This window comes from Paroedura picta, chromosome 3 (assembly GCF_049243985.1).
Source record: "Paroedura picta isolate Pp20150507F chromosome 3, Ppicta_v3.0, whole genome shotgun sequence".
NCBI classification, from domain to species: Eukaryota; Metazoa; Chordata; class Lepidosauria; order Squamata; family Gekkonidae; genus Paroedura; species Paroedura picta.
Genome location: NC_135371.1, coordinates 152,520,889 through 152,537,852, shown reverse-complemented (window position 1 = coordinate 152,537,852; position 16,964 = coordinate 152,520,889). Strand labels below are relative to the sequence as shown.

The 16,964-nt window shown below is 44.3% G+C and overlaps 1 protein-coding gene across 4 annotated transcripts in view; it reads right to left on the bottom strand.

Annotated features, from left to right (window-relative positions):
- ANKFN1 (ankyrin repeat and fibronectin type III domain containing 1) overlaps positions 1 to 16,964 on the bottom strand; it is a 247,727-nt gene that overhangs the window by 156,703 nt on the left and 74,060 nt on the right. For 2 of the 4 annotated variants that reach the window (XM_077328704.1, XM_077328707.1), the window contains one exon: positions 3,069 to 3,170. The gene's annotated coding sequence lies outside the window, so the exon portion shown is untranslated. Of the gene's footprint in view, positions 1 to 3,068; positions 3,171 to 3,249; positions 3,412 to 3,473; positions 3,939 to 16,964 lie in introns of those variants that run through there. The other 2 variants (XM_077328705.1, XM_077328706.1) reach the window with 2 other exon arrangements.

Genomic DNA, 16,964 nt, shown 5'->3' with positions numbered 1-16,964 from the left:
TTGTACAAGTTTTATCACATACATTTGGGATGTTCATTTAGTAACCTGCCACCTGAGGATAGGACCTCAGCAATTCAGGGATGGTTTCTCGAGATTGGTCTGTGTCAATTAGAAAAGGGGTAGTCAACCTGTGATCCTCCAGATGTTCATGGACTACAATTCCCATAAGCCCCTGCCAGCATTTGCTGGCAGGGGCTCATGGGAATTGTAGTCCATGAATATCTGGAGGACCACAGGTTGACTACCCCTGAATTAGAAGGTTTGTATTATATTCCTGGGGAAGAAGGCTTTCAGTAGGGGCTGGACACAAAGTTCAGATTTCAAACAATCTGAAAGAATGGGGATTGTGTAGATAACTGTGCATATGGTCTCCTTCAAAGTCCTAGCTTCTGCAACTTCCTTTAGGAAACTGACAGTGACTTAGGAAATAAAATGAAGAGGTAGAAGAAGAAGAGTTGGTGCTTATAAAATTAAAAAAGCACTCTGGCATGACAGGCCAGCGGGTAAGGAAGGCAGCGTCTGACCGCGAGGCTTGGTGTGCGCCTTGCAGCCGGCTCCTAACGGTGGGCGCTCCAGGGACCAGCCCAATCCAGTTGAGGCCAGCTTTGCTGGGCGTGTCTGGATTGGCCCGTGCGGGTATAAGTGTAGTCCAGATGTGTTCCCGGACAGCGCTCCACCCACAGGTGCTTTTAGTAAATATTAATGCAAACAAATGGTAAGGATTTAGTAGCTGCCTTTCTACCTTGCAGCACTCAAGGCAGCTTAAAGGGCATGTAAAGTGCTTTCAAGCTGCAGCTGACTTAATGCAGATCCCACAAGGAGCTTTCAAGGGAAGAGAAAAGCAGAGGTGGTTTGCCTCTGCCTCCCTTGGCAGAGACTTCCTTGACGGTCTCCCTTCCAAGGACTGGCCCTGCTTAGCTTTCAAGTTCTGACAAAATTGGGCTGTACCCTGCCACCTTCCCTCCCAAAGGTGGCTTGCAGTATAAACAGAGCAACAGCTATAAAACACATAAAAATATAGCTTAAAATCTCAATTGCCGAGAGATCAAAAACGAAGTTAGTCAAATGCAGTCCTGAATATCTGATCAGAAGTGATTGTGATTCCATAACTGTGAGAGTACCACCTAAAATGCCTTCTCTCATGCATCCAAACTTCTTTGATTGGTGGAACAGCCAGGAGGGCCTCTCCCTGTAATCTAACTTCCTGGGCAGGACTGCTAAGAGAAAAGATAACCTGGTCCCATGCAGGGCTTTTAACGACAAAACCAAGACGTTGAAAACTAAACGCCAGCCAGTGTAATTGCTGAAGCTTCAAGGCTAAACGCTCCCGGTCACTGGCCCCGACCAGCAGTCTAGCTGCAACCTTCTGCTCTAGCTGCAGCTTCTGAACACTCTTCAAGGGTAGCCCCAAGTAGTGCACAATGCAATAGTCAAGTCTACGTGTAACTGATGCAAGGATCACTGTGGCGAGATCTGAATGCCCCAGGAATGGACACAAGCTTTGTAGGTAGCCTCAGTGAATCCCCATCTTCTCAGGATTACATTTCAACTTGTTCACCCTTATCCAGCCCCCAAATCAAAACTCATGGCAAGTAGTCTTGCCAGGGATCATGCCAACAGCCAGGAATGTGATAAGATTGTTGTGCAGACCTGGCCTAACTCAATGCAGCCCAGAATCTTGCCATTCTACAAGAGCTTTGGTGTTTTCAAACATGCACACAGAGAGAGGACATCATTCCTATTTTCCATTTTTGCAATGCATCAAGAGGGAGCTGTGCAAGTCACTGTGGTATAGCACAGGTAGCCCTAGGGGGCCCATCTTTGAAGATGTCCAGTAAAACAGGTGGTCGAAGTCCTTAAACTTTAGGGGATTAGGCCACCTTTGCTATGACGTCTTAACGTCACAAAGGCACCCTGCTGCCACTTCCCCCTTCAGCAGAACAGTCCAAGGGCTTCCTCCACCATCCTTCCTTTCCTCCACTAGCCCCATTAGCCACTGGCTAGACTGCTGCTGCTTCGTTTCCTTTCCCCTGCATGTACGCATAAGCCGTTTCCTGTTTTGACCATTCACTGGTTGCAACATCCAACTCCTTCAAGCCATTCACTTGCCACAAACTGGGCCACTTCTGTTCCACCGCACGCATTCACAGATCCAATCGCTCTCCCTAACTAAAACCCGGCAGCACGTTCATTGTCACAACCTGCCCGACTCGACGCTAGGTGGTGCCACGAGCCAATGCACAGGAGGTTGCTGTCTCGGGAGACCTCGGATCATATCCAGTCTGGGTCACAGCATAAGTTAAGCGATCGGAGCATGTATCCCCTAGCAGCGCCCAGTGCTCATTATAGTATTTCATCCTACTCAGGGTAGTTATCAGAGCAGGTCGAATTGCTGGGCCATCTGCAGGACTCGGCAGGAGGGCGTGCATTCCGGTGGCTCGTATGTTATTGCATTTAGCTGCCATTCTTTTGGAACTGCTCCCTTCTGCAGCGAATTAATACCACAATGGCAAATAAAGCGAGATAATGATGGTAAATATTTCAGTAGCTTGACTACTGCAGATACCTTATACCACTCGGAGAGGGTGGGGGGGAGCCTCACTGCATCCTGCCGATCCTGTCATCCTTACAGTAATCGAGCACAAGTCAGCAAACCTCCTGATACTCATCACACATCACAAAGCACAGCATCCGAGGCAACAGACATTCTCCCCCTCCCCCATACTCATTTAGCTTTTGCTAGTAGGCACGAGCCCCTTAGATCAATCGGAGGATATATATGCATGGGTTAAAACTGTCCTCTGACTCTTGCTTTTCCACCACGGACAATCTACGCTCTTTTCTAAACTCAGTCTGGGAAGAGGAAGAGAGAGATGTGCAAATTTGAGGTAAGTGTGCCAGTCCGGAAAATACAAGTCAAGTCGGCACAACAGGTAGACATATAACATATATATAACATTTCTGCAAGCTGACAGCTATCTGTTTGCCAGATCCCCCCCCCCTCCTCCCATCCTCTTCTCTACATAAACTACAGGATGGGATCCTTTGGAGAATGGAATTTCACTCACCCGTTCTTTAGTCTGAGGCTGAAGAGAAGCAGGGTGTCGGTGGCGATTGTCCACGAGTTTTATCCGATAAGATCACATTGGCTTCTCTTGTGTTTAAGCCCTCTGGAGAGAGAGAAAGAGTGAGTGAGTGAGAGAGAGAGAGAGAGAGAGAGAGAGAGAGAGAGAGAGAGAGAGAGCTAACCTGTTTTCCTGTACTGACGGATCAGAAACACGCACATATCAGACGCGCTACGAGCCATTGCTGAAGTTGAGGAGTGCCAGAGGGAGCAGCTTTATGCAAACATGAAGCTAGCAAAGAAACAACAACAACAAACCCCCCCAGCAGCAACACGACACGATATCAAAATGAACATAATTGGATTCTTTCACACTTTGCGCCCTCGTGGCTCTGTCGCTAATACCTACTAGTATCAAAGAGTCTTGTTTGTGTTGTCAAGGAAGCCCCTGGCTAAGCGATGCTATATGCTGTTACCGATTGTCTCTCTCTCTCACACACACAGAACTGACCAGCAACCGAGGGGTGTGTGTGTGTGTGGAGTAATCGTTGCTCAGAGTAAACAGAGAGCCAGGATCGTAATCAACCATCACTCAGTCTGATCAAATAGGCATTAGGATAGCCATTAGGGCAGTGAGCAGTGACTGACGAATGCTCCGACCCTGCCGCAAATTTTGTTAGTCTTTAAGGCGCTACTGGACTTTTGTTCTTTCCTGCCTTGAAATGGAATTAGGGCTTCAAAAAGTGCCATCCGCAAGAGGGAAGCAAATCTGAGTTTGCTGTTTGGCCGGGCGCTTCCCGATCGCATCCGATGAAGCGATCTCCCCTTTGCCAGGCAACCAATTCAGCTGTCTGCAATCACGGTGACAAAAGCAACCACCGGATCCATAGCTCTGGGACATCTGCAGCAACATCATTGGAAAGCTCCCAGCCAGCACTAAACACGTTAGCTTTCAAAAAGGTTATGAAACCTGTTCCCATAAACCAAAATAACGCCACTCCAATTGTCCTTAGATTTTTTCCCCCAGCGAAAAACACAGCAAATCCAAAATTGCCGTCTTTTTTTTTTTTTTGCAGCATTTTCACATGCAATAAAGTCTTCAACGTTTTTAATGGTTCTCCCAGCCAGACGAAGATTATAAATGAGCAGAATATGGAAAATACAGTCTTGTGTTTTATCTAAGATAGAAATGATCAAACGTAGTACTATACATTTCTGGTACATTTCAATCAACCGTAAGACTCTTATTAAGCACCTAGCAACGGAATAAAATTAAGAGAGCCCGTAGGACATTCATTTCAGAGCGTGCCATTTTCAATTGTCTGCAATATTTTTTATAATGCTTTAGTGTATTTTTGGTAGCTCCGTTATGCAAGATAACATATGTAGCATCGGTTTTAAGTAGGATCACTTGGATATGAAAGGCTCAGCCAACCCATTTTTTTCTGCTTGCCCTGCCCACTGAAACTTTAACAACTGTATTCTCAATGCTCCCTGACATGGATTAATTACTCTTCAATACACTTGAGCCACCACATCAAATCAGAGTGTTTAAAGAATGAGAAAGCAAAGCTCCCAATTACTGCAGGGATCCTAATCGGAATTGATGAGGGCAAGTATGGAACTCGGAGTAATTGAAATGCAATCAAATCAGCTGGTCTTGCATATATAGTCGTCATTGATAGGCAGCGGATCTTTATGCAGCCTGATCTGAAGACAATTGCATATTCACGGTCTAGGCCCCTCAAATCTGTGAGACCACCTGTCTAATTAAGTCCCCCGCAGGGCACTGCGTTCTGCAGGTTTGAATCTCTTGGAGGTCCTTGGCCCAAGGGAGGTTTGCCTGGCCTCGACCAGGTCCAGGGCCTTCTTAGTCCTGGTCCCTACCTGGTGGAAGGAGCTCCCAGGAGAACTAAGAGCCCTGATGGAACTGTCTCAGTTCTTCAGGGCCTATAAGATGGAGCTACTCCGCCAGGTCTTTGGTTGAGGCCAGGGCTAGGAAGATCTGGGGCCCCTGGAGGCTAGCTAATCTATTAGGCCCCCTGTTTTCCCCCTGGAACACTGTTAACTGTTAAGGTCTGTTGAGCTGGAGTAGGTGGGATTGTTGCCATGAGGGAAGGGTTACATGGGTATATTGTTTTTAGGGAATTTTTATGTTGGTTTTATTGTTGTGATCTGCCATGAGCCACTGTGTGGAAGTTGCGATATACAAACTGAAACATAAATAAATAAAAAAATTAATCTGTGTGTCATACTTGGCTGATCTATGATCATAGAAAATAAAGACAGATTGACAATTGGTTCCATTTCAGAATCTCAGGATTTTAATCCCTCAGACAGTGGTGTCTTCTATGAGCCTGTACTCTCTCATTCTATGTCCCATCACCTTCCCTTGACCATTTCCCCCCTATCATTGTCTACTCAAACTCCATCAGTTCTTCATCCTCCTGACATATTTCAGTGTAGCTCATAGGCTGAAAATTCACTTAATCATGGGTGCTTATTCATGATTTTCAAACATCTTGCTTTATGAGAATGGTTCCCATGTACTTCAGGCCTAAGACCACCTCGCTGAGACACAGTTGCCTTCTGTGCCCCCTGGACATTGTGCAACACTAAGCTGTCCCATATAGCCCAAGAAGTACCCACTAGGCCCCAAAAGCATCCTGTTCCCCAGATAGGTAGAACCACCTTCTCTTCTCTCTCAATCTGCCATAGCTCAATACTTCTGGGATCTATTTCTGTCACTGCTGTGTGCTCCCAGGATCTTGAATACCATATTGTCCATGCACAGAGATACAGCTTCAGCCTGTTAAGTAAATATGGACGTTTCACAGGACCGAGAAAGAGCAAGGGAGATGAAACCTGCAATCTTTCCTGAATAGATACTGATCAGATATACTCCTTTCCACAATTGCTAGAAGCAATTGCTAGAGGCAAGGGTAACTGGAGACTAAGTAATTGTCAACTTACTTAGCTACCAGCTGCCTTCCTTATCAGGGAAAAATATAGTCCCTGGTTTAGGGACCTTCCCCTCCATCTCAAAAGAAAAGAGAATGGACCTAATTAGGATGGACAGAGTTGACTGATGAAGCATTCAATGGTTCTGGTGCTACTGATCACTGCCAAATCCTCCACAACTTGGCCCAATCCGGTATAAGAGAACCTACAAAAACCCTGTATGTGGCATTCATTGTCTTAGCCATAGCTTTTGACTTCGGATGAAGCTGATGAAAACAAACACTGACAAATACCTTTTATTGTATTGTATTAACTACACTAGACACTCACAGTAAAATTAGGATGGGTATCTCAGGTTTTTTAACCAATGAAATTCCAGTTAGAAAAGGAGTAAATTGTGTGTGTGTGTATGTTTTAGCCTTTTGCTTTTTGACACATATATATAAATGATATAGCAGAAAAGCTATCTAGCCCAGAGTTTGTACCTCTCTCTGTTGGCCAGCAAAAGGTCTCCATCCTGTTATATGCAGATGATATGGCCTTGATCTCCCTAAGAAGAGTAAGTTTGACAAGGCTACTTCACAACCTGGGTGCTTACTAAAAAGAAGAATTTCTCACCATTAACCACATGAAAACAAATTAATGGTCTTTGGGAAAGACCAAAAAAAATCCCCATCAAACGCTGAGTACATTCAAATACCTTAGAGTTACTTACAGCAAAATGGAATGTCCATCTGGCAACCTTAAAGGCCTCAGCTTCCAAAATTATCTGAGTCATCAAGAAGTTCTACAACACCCCAGGAGGGTTTCCAGTAGACCCAGCCCTAAAGTTTTTCATACATTTTCAAAAGTTTTCATTGATGTCTGGAGATGGAAAGAGCATATGTTCAATAGCTATTCAAAATCAAGTTTAGGCACTTCAAAAGGGCAGAGTTTGGCCTACCCTCAATCAAAGCTCACGCTCATCTAGCTATTGTGAAATCTTTGAAGAAAAATACAACTGTAAAACTGGACTCCTTTGCCATCAATACTTCAAGCACTTATTGAGCAAATATAACATCTTAACAGTTTGAAACAATTTCATCAGCTGTGCTTTCTGAGTGTTACTGTCAAACATCTTGGGCTTAATGTCACTGACTATGTGGGGATCCAGTTTTGGAAGATCTCCCTCACTACGTTCTGGCCTGCTCCTTATACTCAGGACCAAGAGACAAATTCCCTGCCAAGATGATACCTAGTTCATATCTTCTTTCTGATTCTGATAAATGAATCTATTTATTATCCGATACTGATTCCTATGTCTCATCTGGGATGGCACTTTTTGGTCTGGTTGCCAGGAAGATCCAAGCTAAAATGCTTTTAATGGGAGCCACCAATCTGAAATGCTGATCTAGTATCTCCTAATATGACATATTCTGTTTTATTCCACTGATTTTATACATATTTCTGAGAAATCCTCTGTTTTACCTTATACTTTTATTAATTTTCATTTTGTAAAGGCCTTTGGCTATATACAATAAATATGATACAGATACAAATACTACTACATCATCACAAGTTTTAATTAGTAACACTTTCTGGTAGAGCTTTGGACCTCTGCTGATCAGTGTCCATGCATCTTTTATCATGAAATACGCCTTTGGTTAAAAAGAAGAGTTGCAGATCAGGAAGCAACAATGAGGGTGTCCTAAGAAAAGAAAAGTGTCATGGCATAATGAACTTGATAGCTTAAATTCCAGGTTTTAATAAGATGGTTGAACTTTGGATCAGAACTAAGTGTTGCTTGGATTTTGGCATATTTAATGTCTGCTGATTATTGAGAGCAGTTTTTGTTCCCAGAGATTTAACCTTGGAAGACAGTTCTGCCCTTCCTAATTTTTTTTTCCTTTACAGCTGAAACACAAATTGTCTGGTTTCGACTGGTAGTGGAGTTGTTGAAGGAGGTATTGTCTGCTAGAAAAGATAGCTTTTAATGCGCACAGAGTAATTTGTTTTTATTCTTCCACCCTGACTTGCGCCAGGCTACACCAGTCAAGTGTGGAGGCAGCCTATTTATTTATTTATTTTGAAAGATGGCTGAGAGGGAAAACTGAAGATGCCTTCCTGGGAAACTTGAAGGTAATATGTTCAGCATTTTAGGCAGATTTTTAGTTAGCAGCAGCAAGGTCTACTTGTGTTATGCCTATTGCCTGTATCTGAGAGATTTATGCTGTGCAATACTCCTTACACTAATAAACTTGATTTATATTTAGGCTGAGTCTTGAGGCATTGACCTGGGTGGGGGTGGGATATGGGTGCACCTTAGAATGGACCCAGAGGGTGGGAAGCAGAGGCCTTGGAATTAAAGCTTTCACTCTCATAAAGTAAAAGTAGTCTACCTGACTACTGGAATGGCTGTTTCAGTACCCAAAGTAGAAGACAGGGCAGCTTGTCCTTATACACAGGTTATTTTCCATGTGAGGCCTGGAGATCTGCCAGAATTACAGAAGATCTCCAAATGACAAAGATCTCTTCTGGATAATACATCTTCTTTGGAGGGTGGAATCTATGGCATTTTACCCTTCTAAGATCTCTCCCCCTGCCAAGCCCTACCTTCTCCAGTCCCCACCCCCAAATTTCCAAGAATTTCCCAACCCAAGGTTGGCTCCCCCATCAGTCACATTCCAGACCCAATGGATGAGCCCATTTGCCCTTCAGATACCTGCAAGCTGGAGCCTCAGACAAAGATGGAAGAGTAACAGGGTCTTCCTCTTTTTCCTGGGCTTTGCTTGTGCACTGCCTTGAGCCAAAGGCAGCACATCTTCTTTTGACCTCTTCTTCCTTTCTCATGAATGCAGCGCTGAAGCTGGTGCCCGTTTCCTAGGTGTTACTATGCTCCTCCCCTCTGCTCTCAGTAAAACACTGCCATACTACTGGCCAGCAAACAGAGGTCCCAAGAACCTAGTGCCACATTTCAGCTGTGAGTCAGATGGTGCTTTGAAGAACACCAGAATGGTCAGCAATTTGATTGGAGTCTGGGCTTGCCACAACTCTCTGAGAAATAGTTGCTGGTTGTGGCTAGCAGAAGCCCGAGTACTTGAAATTTGGCTCCAGCTATACACCACGGGCTGACTTCAGCAGAAAAGATTTCTCATGTAAGTGGTCTGCAACGTTCAAGCTGTAACTAGGGATGGTGGTGAATAGGGAAGGGGGTGGAAAGTGTCATCAACTTGTTATCATCTTATCATGACCTTTCATGGGTTTTCATGGTACGAGACGTTCAGAGGTGGTTTTTCACTGCCTGCCTCTGTGCAGCAGCCCTGAACTTTCTCAGTGGTTTCCCATCCACATACTAACTAGGGCCAACTCTGCTTAGCTTCTGAGATCTGATGTGTTTGGACTAGCCTAGGCCATCCAGATCAGGGCGAATCTAGGTGCTGTGGGGGGCAGGAACTGAGCATCAGAGGTGTCTGGAATGGGAGGTCAGCTGGGTGGCTGCGGGCTCATAGAAATGCTACCAGCATTCAGCAACCTACAAGAGCTGTTGGCGGGGCTAGGAGTAGAAGGGAATGCTGATAAGTAGGTGATGAAGATGCTGACACCAGCTCCTTGGGAAGAAAAGCAGGGTGTTAACATCACAAGAAATATGTTTATGTTGTTGGGAGACACCTTGGAATGTTATCTGGAGAGGTGGCCCATAAATGATGTTAAAATCTCCATTCACCTCCAAAAACAACCAGTACAAACCTAAAATAGCGTTGCTGATACTTGGAGTGTTACTGTGTCACTGATTTTAAAGTGCATCATGTTCAGTCTACTTCTTGTTGGAATTATGATACCAAAGGGAAGTGGCAGTTCTGGAGGAAAACAACCTCCAAATGGTATTGGCCACTGAATGTAAAGTAAAGCAATCTGAATGTGATTTTTTGTTATAATTATTTAGACAATCTGCCTGCTGTTTCAGAAATATTACGGAAGACTCAGAAATTGAAAATGGGATGTATTGATATTACCAGCAAAGATAAAGATTGCCCTGGAATGGGAATTCATCACAGCCTTAGTGGTATTCAAATGGGTTTGGAGTTTGGCACAAAGCTCAAACCAGAAAAATGGGCACATTTCATGAGAGTGCGTGAAAGAACCAGGCACTGGCAGATAAAATGTGCTACTTAAATCTCCTTTCATTCTTGCCCAGTCTTTTCCCTGGTCTTCACAATTTCTTTAGTAATGTTAACTGAGTCAATACTAAGAGGTCAGAAGACTCCCCAAATGGTAAGTGGGTCCTTATTTCTTTCTTTGCTCCCGTGTCTGTCCCAGTAGGGCACAACTGCTGTCATTAGGATATTTTAAGTGGTCACCGGCACTATCATTCCACGGAACAGAAGGGAGTAATCAGGCACCGGCTAGGATAGAATGAAACTGAAGGTTGAATACAATTGCTTTCTGCATATTGCTGTATCCCCAAGTGTCCTGAATTACGCATTTTGGAATCATATCCAAGACTGGATAATTTGTTCTGAGCAACGTTTCTCGGTTTTCGGTCTTAACTATCTCAGGCCTTTGACAGGGGAGCTACTTAGCTTGTGCTGGCCTAGATCCATAATACAAGTAACTGTACAATGCATGCTTTCTCTCTCTACGTTGCTACTCGCAGAAGCATTAGTATATTACTAATAGTAGTACTGCCGGTGGTGATAGTCACAGTAGTGGTAATAGTATTGGTATAATTCAACCACTTAATTCCCATTTATATCAGTGGAGGAGTAAAGCATGTGTATGCATCAACAGGATTTTAAAATGCTGAACTTGTGTCATAATTGTGACAAAAGTTGTTAATATTATTCTTACTAAGCATTCCATCACACTTTAGACTGTATAGATTTACATATCCAGGGTGTCATGAAATGGGAAACAGGTACTGTTGTTGCAGGCGTTGGGGAATGTGACATCATCTTGGTGGTACTTTAGGTCAGGGATGGGCAAACCGTGGCCCTCCAGATGTCCATGGACCAGCAAATGCTGGCAGTGGCTCATGGGAATTGTAGTCCATAGACATCTGGAGGGCCACAGTTTGCCCACCCCTGCTTTAGGTTACCTGTCCCTGATACAGTTACATTCTGAGTTGACAGTCATCCATGCGGCAGTCCACGGGGATGATCATCCCTTACAGTCCATACAACGAAAGAATATTCAAAACTCAAAACATATTTGTGTCCTCTAGGACTGCATTCAAGCACTGACATCAGGGCATGAGGAACTCCCAGACAGATAGAAAAGGAGCCCTGCGGGATCAGAGCAAAGTTCTATCTCTTCCAGCATTCCCTTGCTCTGCCAGAGGTCTCCAAGAAGCCCACAGATAGGGCTAAATGGCTGCTGCCCTTTCTTGTTACCACCAGGACCAGTACCAAAAGGAGTTCTGTATCCAATAAACAGCCCAAGGCTTTGTTCACACATCCAAGTTTATCATAGCCAGGGGTGAACACGCATGTGTGAACCGGCCTTTTATGGAGAGTTCCAAATGTAAAATGCTGGATATAAACCACATAGTCTTTTTTGAATGGGCCAACTTGCTCCCAGTTCGAAGGTATACTTCCTGCTGGGAAAGCAGAGGGAGACAGAGAGAGAACTTGAATTTCTAATGCCAGCCAATGCTTTCTGCCATGAATCATTTTCAAGTCAATATGCAAGCCAACGCAAGTATGAGAAGCTAGAACCATTTTGATATTTAATTTCTTTGATAGCAATTCTGTTGTTTGTGCTTCATTAATAAGCCTAACTTGCTAGAGTAATTTTGTCTTCTTTTCTGAGGGAGCAGTTCTACCCAACCTTATGCCAGAGCCTTGGTCCTCTCTGACAAGAATTTATTTTAATCACTTCTGTTCCATTCTTTCCACCAAAAGCTCATGAGGCAGCTAACAGATAATTAAAACAATATACTAGATTTAAGAATACCCTTGTGAAAGAATCAAACATTAGAATGGCATTAAAAATAATCCTGTAAGAATATTAAAAAAACACACACAAAATAAACTGACACCGAAATGGTCAGTAGCAACAGAGACGAAATATTAAACTCCAGAAATAAATATTCAAAATGTTATTTTAAAAAATAACTGATATGTAATCAATAAGAAGCCTGTGTAAATAGGCTCCAGATAGCTCCAGAAGCTTAGCATAACACCAAACCCTCACACAGAGGATACCTCTTGTTGAGGCAGCATGACAGGAAAAGTCCTGACTTGTATGGTCATCCATTTAATAAAGTATGTTAACTCTTTGAGTAGCTAGAACTTGGAATTGCACAGCATAATTACACCAACCCTCTGATGAATCATTTCCACCATAAGAGTCCTACAGCCCAGCAGGTGGTGGCTGCTGTTGTGCATGTGGGTGTGGATAGAAGCCAACATGATAAGAAGAAGAAGAAGAAGAAGAAGAAGAAGAAGAAGAAGAAGAAGAAGAAGAAGAAGAAGAAGAAGAGTTGGTTCTTATATGCCGCTTTTCTCTACCCAAATGAGGCTCAAAGCGGCTTACAGTCGTCTTCCCTTTCCTCTCCCCACAACAGACATCCTGTGAGGTGGGTGAGGCTGAGAGAGGCCTGATATCACTGCTCGGTCAGAACAGCTTTATCAGTGCTGTGGTGAGCCCAAGGTCACCCAGCTGGCTGCATGTGGGGAAATGGGGAAGTGCAGAATCGAACCCGGCATGCCAGATTAGTGCACTCCTAACCACTAAACACTATACCATTCTGTGAACCTCTACCCTGTGATGACTGTAGAATGGGGGAGAATTAGGGGTTATGCCACCTCTTGTGTTTTTATGGTTTTAGGGGTTATGACTGTTTTACTGGGGATCTTATATGGTTTTATATAACCCATCACGAGTCCATGGAGAGTGGTGGGATATAAACTGAAATAATAAATAAATGTTGCCTGTTAGTACTGGTATTCAAGGACTTACTGCTGCTAAACAGAAAGGTTTCCTTTGGTCCTGCATTAAGCAGGGGATTGGCCTAGTTGGCCTGTATGGCTCCTTCCAACTCCATGATTTTATGATTCTTTCTGCGTTTCTATGGATCTATCCTTTATGAATCTGCCTAATCCATTTAGAGCAGGAAATAAACCAGATTTGCCGAGGAACCTGCATTCCGATATTACAGCAAGCTGGTGTTTGATTCAAGAGTCTTAACACTAGTCTCATTCCATTGAAACCAGTTTTTGTGGCCAAAGAGGGAAGGCATGGGTACACACACCGAGAAGCCAAGCTTAAGGACAAAGCGAGGTTTATCATAACATCTCAATGTAGTCTTTGCCTCATATCTGTGACCACCCCTTACGCACACAAGTCACCTCATGAGGTCCTCTCACAATTGCCATGCCAACGGAAATCAGCGTTCAGGCACCATGTGATTCCCAGGCACAGAATAAAAAGGTCAAGACGTTATTACTAGGCTTGTCCTCGTCATCCCACTCATCATTTCAGCCTCTAGAAATGAGCATTTTAGTCTTTTATGGAATATCCATTTCAGGCAAAGTCCCCGTGGCCCAAGTGCAGGCATTTGCAGGAGTCAAGGAGTGCTCAGGTGAGGCGTTTAGGAGCGAGTGAACAGAGGCCTGCCACAGTGAACAACTTAGGTGGCTTAATTAAAGAAAGGACTTGTGTTTCCCTGTTAGGAACTCATTTCCTCCTGAGGTGGAATGTGGTGGCTTTTCAGCTGTCACTCAACTCTCAGCACAATTTGCTGCACTTAATAGGCTCTGTTAGGGAAGGCATATTAAATGTTAGTGAAAGAAAATCAACCAAAGTAAAAAACAAAAAAACACCACTGTTTCCTTATACACAAGTATTCTTCTAGAAAGAAAAGAGAAAGCAGGGGAAAGGAAAAAAGATATCCAGTATTATATATTCAGGTGGGTAGCCGTGTTGGTCTGAAGCAGTAGAACAAGGTTGGAGTCCAGTGGCACCGTTAAAAACAACACAGTTTTATTCTAGGTATGAGCTTTTGTGTCTAAGGAGGTGTGCTGTGTATATGAAAGCTTCCACCTTGAATAAAATTTTGTTGGTCTTAAAAGTGCCACTGGGCTCAAACCTTGTTCGACTGCAGACTTTCTCAACCAGGGTTTTGTGAAATCCTGGAAGGGTTTCCCAAATAGGTGGGAGTTAATTAATTTTTTATATCTTTTAAAAACTGATATAACCATATATGGTCATGTTGACTCCCCCACCCCCTTCCCAAAATGGCCAATGATGGGCCTGTGATGAAGGGGAGGGGCCCTGTGTGGGCAAGTACGCAACTGTGCTTCCCAACCATATTCTGCACGATCAGGCCACTTCTGGGGTTTCTCAAAGCATGAGGAATGTTTCAGGGAGTTCTCAATGGTAAAAAAAAAAAAAATTGAGAATGGATGCTATATGTGTATGTTTTATGTCACACTTTCCCCTCAAGAGTAGAAAATTCAATGAGGTGTTAAAGCAATCTAATAAAGTTCTGTGCATGCAAAACAGCGGGTACTGGCTGACCAAGTATGAGGATAAATGAGGAATACTGCTGATAATGCAGATGCAAAAGCAGTGCATATGCTCAAAAAGGCATCTAATGTTCAGCAGCGCATGCATTGCCTGAAGAAATCCAGTTAAGTTCTGACCACATGGCTACCAGCCTAGAATGATACTGAATAATGACGGCCACTGTTTGTATCAATGCAAAAGCACCAGAAAATCTTGCTGGCATTAAAGTGCAAACATTGGAAAGTAACTCAAGCGAAAAACAGGCATTATGAGAAGTACGTTAGATTTTTCAATCATACTATGTGGGAAGACTCAAGCGTTTGCTAGTAGAAAAGGAGGTCACTGTCAGGTCTGCTGACATGATCAGCCTAATCCATGGATTCCCAACCAGGGTTCTGGGGAACCCTGGGGTTATGAGAGAGCCCTCCAGGGGTCAGCAGCCTTTCCCAGAAGTTTCGATGTCTGGTGATATCACTAGAGGTTACTAGAGTCCACTTCCCCTGTTGTATCACTGACCTCGTCTCTTTCTCCACAACAGAAAATGATCAGTCAGGGGTAGTCAACCTGTGGTCCTCCAGATGTCCATGGACTACAATTCCCATGACCCCCTGCCAGCATTTGCTGGCAGGGGCTCATGGGGATTGTAGTCCATGGACATCTGGAGGACCACAGGTTGACTACCCCTGAGATTGGCTCGCTCCCGCCTCTTACTCCCACACCCACTTCGGGTTCCTTGAAGCCTGAAAAATATTTTAGGGGTTCCTCCATGGTCAGAAGGTTGAAAAAGACTGGCCTAATCCATCCACTCCCAGAGCACTGTGTGAGCAACTGTACAGTAGAGTCAAGAAAATGTATCCCCCGCAAGGACCATCTCCCATTTCCTGTTCTGCTAACTTAGGGCTGAAATAGGTAGTGCATTCGCTATGAAGACTGGCATCCCTGCAGTGAGATCCCTGCCCGCTGGGCTTATTAGATCTTAGAAACCACGGCATAAATGGGTGACATTACGTGGAACATCTCCCTGCTGACAAAAGCCATTGTGTTGACGGGGAAGGGAACTCATTGCCTGGTGGGTTTGACTCACACAGCATGTCCTAATGCACATTCCAGAGTGGGGGTTAGGGCACTTTCCAGGGGGATGTGGAATGTAACCCTACCCATGGCAAACAGGGCCCAGGTGGGGGAAACTGCTGCCCATCAATAGAGGGGTCCATCTTCTTGACCACCAAATCCTTTCCTTCAAACATCCCATGTGGTTTCAGCAGAAGGAGGCGCAGAGAATGCGAACATAATCAGACGCCGCTGACAAATTAAAGAGTGTCATTAGCAGTTTGTGCACATGCTATTAGCTAATTAACAGACTGATTAATTAATACAGCCGTCACAGCTTGACAGCGTAGCAGCACATCATTCACTTGCTTCGTTCATAGCCAGCCTTTCAAGGAGTAAAGTGCTACGGTCAAGCAGAACGGTCAAGGGACTGGATGGACTGATGAAAACCCCAGAGGCAAGAGAATCACACCATGGGATTCCTGTGCAGTGAATGCCTCATTTATAGCACAGCTACGGCAGGGTGGCTCCTTCTCACACCACCATGAAGCAGTCTTAGGCCATGTGGGAAGCATCCTTGTGGTCACTCTGCCTTCCACTGAGTCTGACCACTGGCCTATTAGGGCCAGTACTGTCCGCTCTGACCGGCAGCCGCTCTCCAGGGTCCCAAGCACAGGTCTTTCATATCACCCACTTTCTGTTCCTTTTAATTGGAGGAGCCAGGGATTGAACCCGGGATCTTCTGCACATCAAAGCAGATGCTTTTCAAATGGGCCACAGAATCCGCTACCTAAATTGGTAACTCTTTTGCCCTTTAGGTGGGAGTTGGGCCATTTAGTCCTTGAACTATGGTGTATTCTCTACTGGTCCTTGGCTTCTGAAACCACTGCTAGATGCACTCCTCATGCTGTAGGGTTCACACATGTAATGAGTTCCCCAGGGATGCTTGGGGGAAAAAAACAATGTGAGCTAATTTTATCCTCCTGAAAAGAAATAGCTGGGCAGAGTACCCTTTCAAAAAGCAGAATCCATCATTTCCCCTTATTATCGCACCAGTCTGTGTGATATAACTTCAATTTTTTCCCACCTTAGACCAAACATAAAGTAGAGAAGAACAGCAGTAATCTAACAGTACAGAGGTGACTATACCGCCAGGTATTGCTGGAGCTATGGCCAATGGGAAGGTAAGTGTGAATGCACTCTGGGATTCTAAGGTGGATTCATTCAGAACAAATTTTTCCTTCCACTGCCGAGACAGAAGTTCACTTTGTTTTCAAAACCCCTGTCGGTAGCCAGCGTTACAAAACCTGATTTTGTAAAAAAAAATCAACAGAAACTAAGTAGAGTCCTGAAGAACAAGATTGCCAGGCCTACAAGAAGAAGCATCCCATTAACCCCCTCA